The 12,270-nt window shown below is 45.9% G+C and overlaps 1 protein-coding gene across 5 annotated transcripts in view; it reads left to right on the top strand.

Annotated features, from left to right (window-relative positions):
- ZNF831 (zinc finger protein 831) overlaps nucleotides 1–12,270 on the top strand; it is a 148,743-nt gene that overhangs the window by 16,680 nt on the left and 119,793 nt on the right. The window contains exon 1 of one of the 5 annotated variants that reach the window (XM_029221258.1): nucleotides 315–399. The exons of the other annotated variants lie outside the window; for them this stretch is intronic. The gene's annotated coding sequence lies outside the window, so the exon portion shown is untranslated. Of the gene's footprint in view, nucleotides 1–314; nucleotides 400–12,270 lie in introns of those variants that run through there. 5 annotated transcript variants of the gene reach the window in all.

Genomic DNA, 12,270 nt, shown 5'->3' with positions numbered 1-12,270 from the left:
GGAGCATCCGCTTTCAAAGCATCTACCGCAATTGAGGGTATCACGGGGTTTTTGAGCTGAGGAAGACTGGTCTTCCTGAACCCTGGAGGAAAAGCCACTGCTGAGCCACTGCTGGTCAGAGAAGCTCAGAATGACTTGGAGGTCAATGCTGTCGGTTTCTCCAGATCCGATAAGATGTCCTTATTCCAAGTTTCAGGATCTCATTCTTACACGATTAATGCCCTCATTTTCACCTGAGAAACTTGGTGAGACCATGAATTCAACCCATTTAAATGCAGCAACTTGCACTATTAAATTTTGTGTTTGATTTTCAGCCGTGTCAGCCCTGTGGCTACAAGAAATAAGAAATCCTTTCAGGGCTGTCGTGGAAGCTGCCTGATTCTCAGATCATGACTTGAGGTGGGAATTAATGGACCTGGGTTTGTCATTTTCTCTCTAAGTGCTCAAGGGCCCTCAAAAAAAATTCATCTCACACCACATCCCTGATTGTCATTATTACTGCCATGCAGCTTGTGTTCCCAAGGCACGCGCTCCCATCGGCACTTTATCGCAATAAACCACGGGTGATGGCTTGATTAATTGCAATGCCACTACACGTCATGGGTGGCCAGCATCCCATTTCTCATTGGCAAGGATCTCAGCATCCCACTCAAGTCCGAGGGTATGGCTGAATCAGTCCCCAGATCCCACATTCACCGATCTATCTCTTGGGACCCCTCCCATTACTAATTCTGTAGTATTTGTATCTAATCAGGAGATAGAAATCACATAGTCGGTTACACTGGGGAAGTTTAGGGTAAGACTGATTAACCGTGATAAAAGAGTAACTCTAAGACAAGAACATTCTGTATGGTCCCTAGGATTGAGAGAGACGGCCCAAGAAAGGCAAACTCAGAAGGGGTTCAGACTTCATTGGAGAAGCTGTGGTTTAGTCACTGAATAGCAGAGAGGGTGGCTGGGTTAGCCAGACTGGAGCTGGTCTGGAATCGCTGGGCACACAATGGGCAACCCTCTGGAGTGGGGGTAGGAGGCAGGCAATGGACAGCAGGGGACGTGGGCATGCATTGGGAGTCCGGATGCCAGTGGGGACGGAAGCCTTCCAAGCTCATGGGCTGCGTGGAGGGAGGTTGGGCTTGCAGAGGGAGCGACCAGTCCATGTGAGCCCCCAGCCACAGACGCGATGTGCCTTGGCTGCACAGGGCCCTAGTTTCACTGTCAAGAAAGCTGCAACCGCATCCTCTCCAACCCGAGGCTCTATGGCTGCAGAGAGATCACATCTGTGGCCTGTGGTTGGGAAGACTCTGTTGGATATCCTCATATTAATTATGTGGTTGTTTTATGTTTTACATTATAGATTCATAACTCATCCTAGTCTATTGGCGTCACTGCTTTACCACCAGCTGAAGTGAAATGTAAAAACTACCTCTCTTACCTTCTCCCACTTATAACTGTCTTAAATATTTCTCTAAATACATTAGACAGTGTTTTTGTTTGAACCATCAAACATCATTTAGAAAATTCAAAAGGAAATATTGTATTTACCTATATTTTTACTCTTTCCATCATTCTTTTTCCTTCTTGAGGTTCCAAGTGTCCTTCTGTTATTATTTTTTACAACAATGGATTACACTATTAATTTATGATGACTTCTTATTTTATTTAAAAAAATTTTTTGGCTGCACCTCGTGGCTTATGGGATCTTAGTTCCCCGACCAGGGATTGAACCTGCATCCTTGGCAGTGAAAGTGTAGAGTCCTAACCATTGGACAGCCAGGGAAATTCCCCCTTCTTTTATTATTTCCTTTCTATGTAGAGAACTTCCTTTAGCCATTCCTGCTGGTGACAAATTTTCTGTTTTTTTTTTTTTTTTTTTAATTTGAGAATGCCTTGATTTCCCCTTCATTCAAGAAGAATCTTTTTGCCGGATGTAGAATTTGCAGTTGACAGGTCTTTTCTTTAAGCCCTTGAAAAATATTGTGCTGCTTCTTTCTGGTCCCAAGTTTTGGAATGGGAAACCTGCTGGCATTAGGATTTGTTTTTCCTATAGGAAGGGTGTCTTTTCTCTTTCACTGCTTTGAAGAATTTTTTCTTTGTCTTAAGAGTTCAGAAGTTTGACTATGATGTGTTTTGGTGAGGATTTCTTTGGGTTTATCCTATTTGGGGTTCACTAGCGTACTGATTCCATGGGTTTATGTCTTTTCCCAAATTTAAGTTTTCAGCCATGTTTTGTTGAGTATTGTTTTATCGCAGTCCTTTTTCTCCTCTCCTTCCAGGACCCAGATGATGTGAATGTTATACCTTTTGTTAATCTCACAGGTCTCTGAGGCTCTGCTCATTGTTTTTCAGCGTATTTTCTCTGTTGTTCACACTGGGAAATTTCTATTGTTCTGTTTTCAAGTTCACGGGTCCTTTTTCCTGTCCCTTCCATTCTGCTGTTGAGTGCATCCACTGAGTTTTTAACATTTTGGTTATAGTGTTTTTCATTTCTAAAATTTCCATTTGGTTCTTTTACTTTTGATTTCTTTGCTGAGACTGTTTTTATTTGTTTCAAGCATATTTGCAAGTATTCATGGAGACAATTTTATGACGGCTGCTCTAAAATCTTGGTCAGATAATCCCAACACCTCTTGCATCTTGGTGTTGGTATCTATGAATTATCTTTTTTCATTCAGTTTGACATCTTCCTGGTATGAGAAGTGAGTTGTTTGTTCATCTTTTTTTTTTTTTTTTTTGGCCGTGCTGCAAGATCTTAGTTCCCCGACCAGGGATTGAACCCACGCCCCCTGCAGTGGAAGCTCGGAGTCTTAACCACTGGATTGCCAGGGAAGTCCCAAGTGAGGTTTTTTTTGTTTTTGTTTTTTTTGCGGTACGCGGGCCTCTCACTGTTGTGGCCTCTCCCGTTGCGGAGCACAGGCTCCGGATGCGCAGGCGCAGCGGCCACGGCTCACGGGCCCAGCTGCTCCGCGGCATGTGGGATCTTCCCAGACCGGGGCACGAACCCGCATCCCTTGCATCGGCAGGCGGACTCTCAACCACTGCGCCACCAGGGAAGCCCCCCAAGTGAGTTTTGATTGAAATTTGAACACTTTGGTTACTATGTTATGAGAGTCTGTATGGATTAAACCTTCTGTTTGTGTTGGCTTCCTTTGACGCTGCTCAGCAGGGAAATAGGGTGGATGGAAGTCCAGGTTGCCCACTCGGCCATCACTGGTATCTCCGGGGGAAATAGGAGGCCTGGTTGTTGCTCCCCACGTGGCTTACACTGACCCCGTGGACAGGAGTGGCCTCACTGCCGCTGAGGGGCGGTGAACATGCTGGCGCTCCCCGCGGCCTCATCAGACACCACCCAGCACGGAGGGAAGGGAATAAACAAACTGCGGCGCGCGCGCGCGCACACACACACACACACACACACACACACTCGGGAATACTACTCAGCAACCAAAGGAATGAACTAATGAAGCAGGCAACAAATGGATTACCCCCTCCCCACCCCCATGTCTTCAAGATGGCATCTGGCGGTCCACTGGGTCCTCTCGGGGGCTCTCGTTACAGAGCTATTCCTCCTTCTAGGTGTCCCTTCCCAGCACTCTGTGAGCTCCAAGTCAGACCCCACAGGCCACTGGAGGACCTGTCGGGGCTCAGGATAGCTCAGCCCGAGGGGGTCTCTCTGTGCAGGACCTGGCCTTGCTCCAGCCATCTCCTTACAGCGCTTCAAGGTGGATGTGGGGGACAGTTTTGGTGTTGCCCTGACTTACACCTTCTCCTTTCTCGGTTGAAACCTGACCTTCCTGTTTGCCTTCCTCCTCTGGCAGGTCCCCTCATCACCATCTCTCAAGACTATGAAAATAGCAGCATTTTCTTTCATTTCCTCTATTAGTGTCATGTGCATGCTGTAACAAAGTCCCACACACTGGGAGGCTAAAACAACAGAAATGGACTCTCTCACATTTTTGGAGGCTCTAAGTCCAAAATCACAGTGTAGGCAGAGCTATGCTCCCTCTGAAGGCTCCAGGGAAGGACGCTTCCTGCATTTTCCAGCTTCTGGTGGCTCCAGGTGTTCCTTGGCTTGTGGCTGCATCCCTCCAATCTCAGCCTCTGTGGTCACATGGGTCTTTGCATGGCCGTCTCTCTTGTACTTCTGTGTCCTCTCTCTTCTTATAAGGACATTGGTCGTTGGATTTAAAACCCACCCTAAATCTGGTATGATCTCTTCTTGAGATCCTTAATTTAATGACCTCTGCAAAGACCCTAACTGCAAATAAGGTCACATTCACAGGGAGTAGGGATTAGGACATAGACCTATGCTTTTGGGGGACACAATTCAACCCACTACACTTCCCTTACATCACAGCCTCCTTCCACCTCTGAGCAGCTACTCCTGTAGCTCTGCTGTGGCCCTGTTACGAGGGGGCATCTACTCTGTTTTGCAGGAGAAGTCCCGGCACACGTCTTGCCTTGGAGCCTGAAGCATTAAGCAAAGGAGAGAAGGCGATTTTGAAAAACGTTTCACTCTCAACAATAATATCTGCTCTCAAGATTTTGGTCTGCCCAGAAGTCCTACTTTGCATGCTGGCAGCTGAATCTTCCCTTGTTCTTTGTGTCTCTCTTCCTTCTTTAGGAAGGGATATACCTCCCCGACCACTTGACCCTGAGCATATCTCTCCAGCTCTCAGCGCCTGCTTGCCCTCATTGGAACAGTAACAGCGCCTATGTGATGGGGTCGCTGTGTGGGTTAGATGACTTGTGTATGTTGAGCCTTCGGCACAGTGACCCATGGCACGTGGTAGGCATTATGTGAGGCTCAGCCACGTCTGCTCTGAACCTGTAAAAATTCTCGGTTTCTCTTCGGGCAGATAATTGCCTCGGGCTGACCAAGGTGAAACTGATTAACTTAGAAAAGGAAAAAAGGGAAGCATATGAACACTTTTCAGGCGACTGCCCCCATTTCGTTCCGATGCTGTGACAAGTGCTTGTAGATGGTGTCCGTTTAATCCTCCTTGATCCCACCCCTCACCCCCACTTTACAAATGAGAATCTGAAGTTAAAAGAACTTGCAGAAGCCACATGGGGGTAAGTGGTCAAACTGGAAGGTGAACCTGGAGGGGGTTTCCGTCTTCAACCGAGGCGTCCCCAGCCCCAGGGACAGCGGACCAGAGGCAGAGCCCCCGCTGCCTCCCATCAGCCAAAGCCGCCCTGACTTCAGCCTCTTCCCTCCAAACATCCGAAACCTATCGACCGTCTACAGGGAAATCCCGTAATTTGTGTATGAAAGTTAGGCCATCGCCCGGGATGCTCTTCTGCATTCACTCGCACAAGCTTTCTGCACGGCGTGTTTTTGTTTGTAAACTCTGGCCTGTTCCCTTATCTCACTTCGTTCAAGCAAATCAAGCTGAATGAATTTGGGTGAAGTAGTGGTGGGGACCAATGTGTGTTTGGGCCTGTCAGGTCCTGGAGCTGCTTTCAGGGAGGTGATGCCCCGAACTAGGTAGTCCCCCTCTCAGGGACCCTTCCAGACCCTTGAGAATCCGACAGAAGTCAGAGATGCTCTCGCTTTCCGGGAAAATTCACCCATGCACGTAATTTAAGTTGTAATTTCACTTTGCAGCCTGGCAGGCCTGATGCACATGCGAGTGGGATGCACAAGTGGGGCGAGTTTAATGGGGGGGCGTGAGGGCTAGCAGGGGGGAGGGCGGCGGTGTTATCCCAGGGACCGGGGACGGTGGGAACCATAACTGGGACCGGCGGATGTCGCCTGGCAAAAATGTGGCCTTGAGTAGAGGGACAGAGCAGCCTTGGAACCAGCCCTGGACTGAATCTCTTCCCTCCTCACTCTGACCTGTGGGTGTAGACACCACAGGACAGGAGGCTACACCCTGGGGACACAGGGCAGAGGGAGGAAGATGGGGTCTGTCTGGAGGGTCTAGCCTGAAGGTATCTCAGGTCAAGATCTTAAATTAGAGGCATGTTTTCCCAAAGTATGGGACCACACTGCTCAGCTGTGCTAGTTTGTATGACAGATACACAGCTTAAAAGATTAATCATTATACATTTATTTTCATCATTCTTAGAAAAAATAGGAATCTCCCTTTTTTTTGGTAATGACACAGCCCTCCTCCCTTTTCCCCTCCAGTTAATACAAGTATTTATTTGTTGGGGTTTTTTTTTTTTTTTTTTTAACTCTGAGAGGCAAAACATGGCATTTGGTATATACTTTGCACTTCTTGGCCAGTGAGAGTAAATGTCTCTTCACATATGTCTTTTTAAAAAAAAAAAGTTAATTGTTTTGATTTTTTTTAATTTTAAAGATTAACAGACAATTTTTAGAGTGGTTTAGGTTTATAGAGAACTGAGGGGAAAGTACAGAGAGTTCCCATATACCTCTTACCTACACCCCTCATACAGCCTCCTCTGTTATTAATATCTTACATTTAGTGTGGTACTTTTTTTAAATTGAAGTATAATTGTTTTACAATATTGTGTGAGTTTTAGGTATACAGCAAAGTGATTCATAGATATATACATATATTATTTTCCATTACAGGTTATTACAAGATATTGAATACATTTCCCTGTGCTCTACAGTAGGTCCTTGTTGATTATCTATTTTGTATATAGTACTTTGTATCTGTTAATCCCAAACTCCTAATTTATCCCTCCCCCACCTCCTTTCCCCTTTGGTAACCATAAGTTTGTTTTCTGTGTCTGTGTGTCTTTTTGTTTTGTATATAGATTCATTTGTATTCTTTTTTAGATTCCACATATAGGTGATATCATATGGTATTTGTCTCTCTCTTTCTGACTTACTTCACTTAATATGATAATCTTTAGGTCCATCCATGTTGCTGCAAATGGCATTATTTCGTTCCTTTTTTATGGCTAAGTAATATTCCATTGTATATATGTGCCACATCTTCCTTATCCATTCATCTGTTGGTGGACATTTAGGTTGCTTCCATGTCTTGGCTATTGTAAATAATGCTGCTATGAACATTGGGGTGCATGTATCTTTTCGAATTAGAGCTTTTGTCTTTCCTGGATATATGCCCAGGAATGGGATTGCTGGATCACATGGTAACTGTGTTTTTAGTTTTTTAAGGAACCTCCACACTGTTTTCCATAGTGGTTGCACCAATTTACATTCCTACCAACAGTGTAGGAGGGTTCCCTTTTCTTAGTGTGGTACTTTTGTTATAATTGATGAGCCCTGGAAACCACTGATCTTACTGTTTCCATAGTTTTGGCTTTTCCAGGATGTTATATAGTTGGAATCATACAGTATGCAGTCTTTTCAGATTGGCTTCTTTCACTTAATAATATGCATTTAAGTGTCTTCCATGTTTTTTCATGACTTGATAGCCCAAGTCTTTTAAGTCATTAAAATTAAATTTTAATTAAACTCATTTCTTTTTAATGCTGAATAGTATTCCACTGTCTGGATACACCATGTTTTTTTAAAATTTTTTATAAATTTATTTATTCATTTATTTATTTTTGGCTGCTTTGGGTCTTTGTTGCTGAGCGCAGGCTTTCTCTAGCTGTGGCGAGCAGGGGCTACTCTTCGTTGTGGTGCACAGGCTCAGTAGTTGTGGCACACGGGCTCAGTAGTTGTGGAGCACGGGCTCAGTAGTTGTGGCAGGCAGGCTCAGTAGTTGTGGCTCGCAGGCTCAGTAGTTGTGGCTCGCAGGCTCAGTAGTTGTGGCACATGAGCTTAGTTGCTCCGCGGCATGTAGGATCTTCCCAGACCAGGGCTAGAACCCGTGTCCCCTGCACTGGCAGGTGGATTCCCAACCACTGCACCACCAGGGAAGTTCACCGTGGTTTATTTATTCACCCATCTACTGAAGGACATCTTGGCTGCTTCTAAGTTTTAACAATTATGAATAAAGCTGATACAAACAGGTTTGCAGGCTTTTGTATGAAAATAAGTTTTTGGATAATTGGGTAATGATATAGCCCCCCGTTTTTTAATTTTTAAAAATTGTAAAATATGCATAACATAAAATTGATCATTTCAACCTTTTTTTTTTTTTTTTTTGCGGTACGCGGGCCTCTCACTGTTGTGGCTTCTCCTGTTGCAGAGCACAGGCTCTGGACGCGCAGGCCCAGTGGCCATGAGCTCACGGGCCCAGCCACATCCGCAGCATGTGGGATCTTCCCGGACCGGGGCACGAACCCGCGTCCCCTGCATCGGCAGGCGGACTCTCAACCACTGCGCCACCAGGGAAGCCCCATTTCAACCCTTTTTAAGTGCAGTTCAGTGGCGCTAAGTACATTCACATCCTTATGCACATAGTTCCCTTTTAACGTAATGCTAGTCCAGGTACCCAAGGGTGGGGAGGAAGCAAGTGGCCCCACACATGGAACGGCGGCTGACAGGCATGCAGGACAGACTGAAGTTTGGGAAACTTGCAACTAGAACAACAGTCTCAGCAACCACGTTCTTTCTGGAAAGTTCGATCTGCTGAATACGTTTAATCCATTCTCCATAGTCTTCTCTCTCAGGGCCCAAAACATGAGTTTTTAAAACTTATTTGTGGCATTCCCATGTTCTCTTTTTGCCCAGGCCCCCTCGTGGGTTGCAGGGGGCTTTGGAAATAGTCACTTTCCCTCCCCATGGGGTGGCACACTCTCAGAAGAACATAGTTTTGGGGGGTGTCGGGGAGCGGGGAGCCCACGCATGGCAGAGGGAGGAAGTGAGGGGTCCGACGGGCTATCTGCAGGGTGGACCCCCGGGATGGCGACCGGGCGCGGGGACAGCGCTCGGCAGTGGGTCTCGCCGAGCAGGTGGTCCTCCCAGAGGCTTCCCTGGTGCGCCCGCCCTCACTTTCCCCCCTGCTCGATGGGGACGAGACAACTTGCCACCTCCCTGGTTCAGAGTGAGAATCACCAGTGGCGGCCCTTTGAGGTTTCCCCAGGAAAAGTGTCATATCCCCCAGGAAGGTGCTGGCGGGCTTGCCGCCTCCCAGTCCGCGATCAGCTGCTGCTAAGAGGCATCGATTTCGCTGTGGTCACGGAACAGGCTGCAGACAGAGCAAAATAATCATCGTGGCAGGCATGTCAGAAATGTAACGCTCTTTTTCTGGAATTTCTATTTTGAAGCCCCCGCTCCTCCCACCCCGAGGCAGTCAGTTCTGGGCTTCTTTTCTCTCTCCCCTGAAGATGGGCTTATTTCGGGGTACAGGTGGTGCTCAGCCCCCAGTTCCCCAAGCTCCACGCTGAGTCACCTCTCCTGCAGCATTACCCTTGGTCTGAGCCATTTTCTCAGTCACTCTCAGCCCCGTCTTGGGTGCTCTGGGATTCATCCTGGGCTGCACCGGCTCTGGGCACAGAACCCTGGGGGCTTCCTCCCTCCCTCCCGCCTGGACTCGGGCTTAGGGATGTTGCTATTCTGTCTGGGGGGCGGGGTCTCTCCCGAGTGCCCCCGAGGAATGGGGGTCCCAGGTCTTCTCTCTACCCGAGTCCCCTCTGAAGCCAAAGCTGGAGGGTCTCGTCGCCCCCCTCCGACTTTCTTCCCTCCCACCTCCTCCCAACCCGAGGATGGGGAAAACTGGCTGGTCTTCCTCAGATTCCCCTTAGGGTTTAGGCTTTGGAATTCACAAGTCGTTACTCAGTTTCTGCCACAGCAAGTTCATTGGAGGCCCTGCCCATCAATCCCCCTCTGCATTTTACCATTTTGGAACAAGCTGCAGGCAGCATTGCTGGGCATGAGAATTTCTGGGGCCACAGAGCCCGCTGGGTGTGTCCCCTTGGCCAGCTGGACATGCCAGCACACCATTGCTCCCTCAGTCCCCTGTGGGGTAACGTGTTCTATGTGATCTCTTGGTCCCCAGCCGAGTTTAGTAAGCTCCAGCTGCCATCGGTGGGGACTGGCTTGATGACACACTCTTTAAAGCATCCTTCACCCCAGCTTTCCCGCTCCCCTGCTAGCATTGCCTGAAATCACCTCCCAACTAGAATCCTTATAATGACCTTCTTTCTTGGGAATTGCACCTGAGAACGGCATCCCTTCCCGGAGGCACTGAAGGGAGCCAGCTGCATTGACTGATGGGGAAAAGACAAGGGGTAGGAGGGAAGGTGGGGTGGGGAGGATTCGCTAGTTAATAGTTCAAAATATTATGGCGTATCACTGGAAACTCAACTGAGCTAAGCACTTCCTCCGTGCCTGACGCCACCCTCGGTGTTTTCTCACATGTTATTTCATCTGATCCTTCCAGGAGCTGTGCCCAAGTGACCTGGGAGCTGGGTCTCGGGGGTGTCCACCAGCAAGCCTGGTGAGCAGGGACAGGAAGGCGGGTCTGATGGTTCCCCTGGGAAGCATCTCGAACTTTCTCAGCTTGAGGGAAGCCTTGTCTTCCATTCACATCAGTGCTTAGGAATTCTAATAGCTCCTACCCATCTCTAGGGATTTCTGTCTTTAAATCTTTCCTTAAAAATTTATAAGGTCTCAAATCTGTGAGATCTCTAATGTAGACAGGTTTATGAGGAATAGAGAATGGGAATGATGGTCTTGGGATAAAAAAGAAAAAAAGGACTGACTGTAGCGTTTGCCAATTTCTGTGGTGTAAATACTCCCACCACGGCCAATCGCAAGCTATGAACGTGACGTTACTGGACCTAAAATTGCCAGGAGGTGGAGATGTGGAGTGCCACCCTGTTACATAGTATTTCCACCATCCCGACGCAATCCACGTGAGTAACGTCCAGAGCACTGATCATGCTAAGATGTAATAAAATAATTAGTAAGTGATGAGCTTGGTGTATTTAGTTCCTTTTCTACTACTGACAAAAAATTCACATAACATGAAAGTCACCATTTTAACTATTTTAAAGTGTACAATTCTGTGGCATTTAGTACATTATAATGTACATGCAACTACTGACTGCATGTGGTTCCAGAACATTTTCATCACTTCCTTTCATAAAGGAAGCTCTGTTCCCGGTTAGGCATTCACACCTCCCTCTCCCTTTCCACCCCTGGCAACCACTGTCATCTGTTTTCTGTGTGTATGAATTTTCCTCTTCTGGGTTTTTCATGTAAAAGGAATCATACAGTGTGGCCTTTTGAGACTGGCTTCTTTCACTCAGCATCATGTTTCCAAGGCTCGTCCATGATGTAGCCTGTATAAATACGTCATTCCTTTTTATGGCTAAATAACATCTCATCGTACAGATAGACTGCAATTTGTTTATCCATTCATCAGTTGATGGACATCTGGGTTGTTTCCACCTTTTGGCTCTGTTGCATTGTGCAGTTATCAACATTTATGTACACGTTTTTATTTGAATACCTATTTTCAATTCTTTTGGGTATATACATAGATGCGGAATTTCTGGGTCATGTGGTAGTTCTGTGTTTAACTTTTTCAGGAACAGCCAAACTGTTTTCCACAGTGGCTGCATCATTTTACATTCTCACTAGCAGTGGTTAAGTGTTCAAATTTCTCCATATCCTCACCAACATTGGTTATTTTCAGTTTATTATTAATATGCTAGTTTATGTGAAGTCATACTGTGGTTTTGATTTACATTTTCTAACGACTAATAATACTGAACATCTTTACGTGTGTTTTTGGCCTTTGTATATCTGCCTTGGAGAAATGTCTATTCAAGTCCTTTGCTCATTTTTAAATTGAGTTGCTTGTCTATTTGTTATTGAGTTGGAAGTTTCTTTATATATTCTGGATTTATCATGTATACAATTTGCAAATATTTTCTCCCATTTTGTGAGTTGTCTTTTCACTTTCTTGATAGTGTCCTTTGATGCACAAAAGTTTTTTTTTTATTTTGAAGAAGTCCAATTTATCTTTTTCTTTTAATTGATTTTGCTTTTAGTATCATATCTAAGAATCCAATGTCAAATCCAAGGTCATGATTTACCCCGATGTTTTCTTCTAAGAGTTTTGTAGTTGTAGCTCCTACATTTAGGTTTTTGATCAATTTTGAGTCAATTTTTGTATGTGGTGTGAGGTAGGGATTCAACTTCATTCTTTTGCATGTGAATATTCAGTTGTAGTAACTTTGTTTTTAATATAATTTATCGAATTGTAAGTCTATATAATTTAACTTTTAATTATGGCCACATTTAACAACTAGCTTGCAAAATTTCTGAAAAGTTAACAATCAGCTCTTGTGAGCCAGTGTGAGCTGGTATGAGCTGCCATGACTTCTACCTTTCCCTGATTGAACAGTCTTGCTGCTAAGGCTGGAATTTGGATTTGTTTTTCTTGAGGAGCTAGTCTGGGGATTGGTTGAAGTGGAACTCAACCA

The sequence above is a fragment of the Monodon monoceros genome, unplaced genomic scaffold, assembly GCF_005190385.1.
Source record: "Monodon monoceros isolate NGI ecotype Baffin Bay Population unplaced genomic scaffold, NGI_Narwhal_1 Super_Scaffold_13, whole genome shotgun sequence".
Taxonomy (NCBI): Eukaryota; Metazoa; Chordata; class Mammalia; order Artiodactyla; family Monodontidae; genus Monodon; species Monodon monoceros.
Note: the sequence above shows the minus strand (reverse complement) of the source record. Positions and strands in the feature narration are given on the sequence as shown.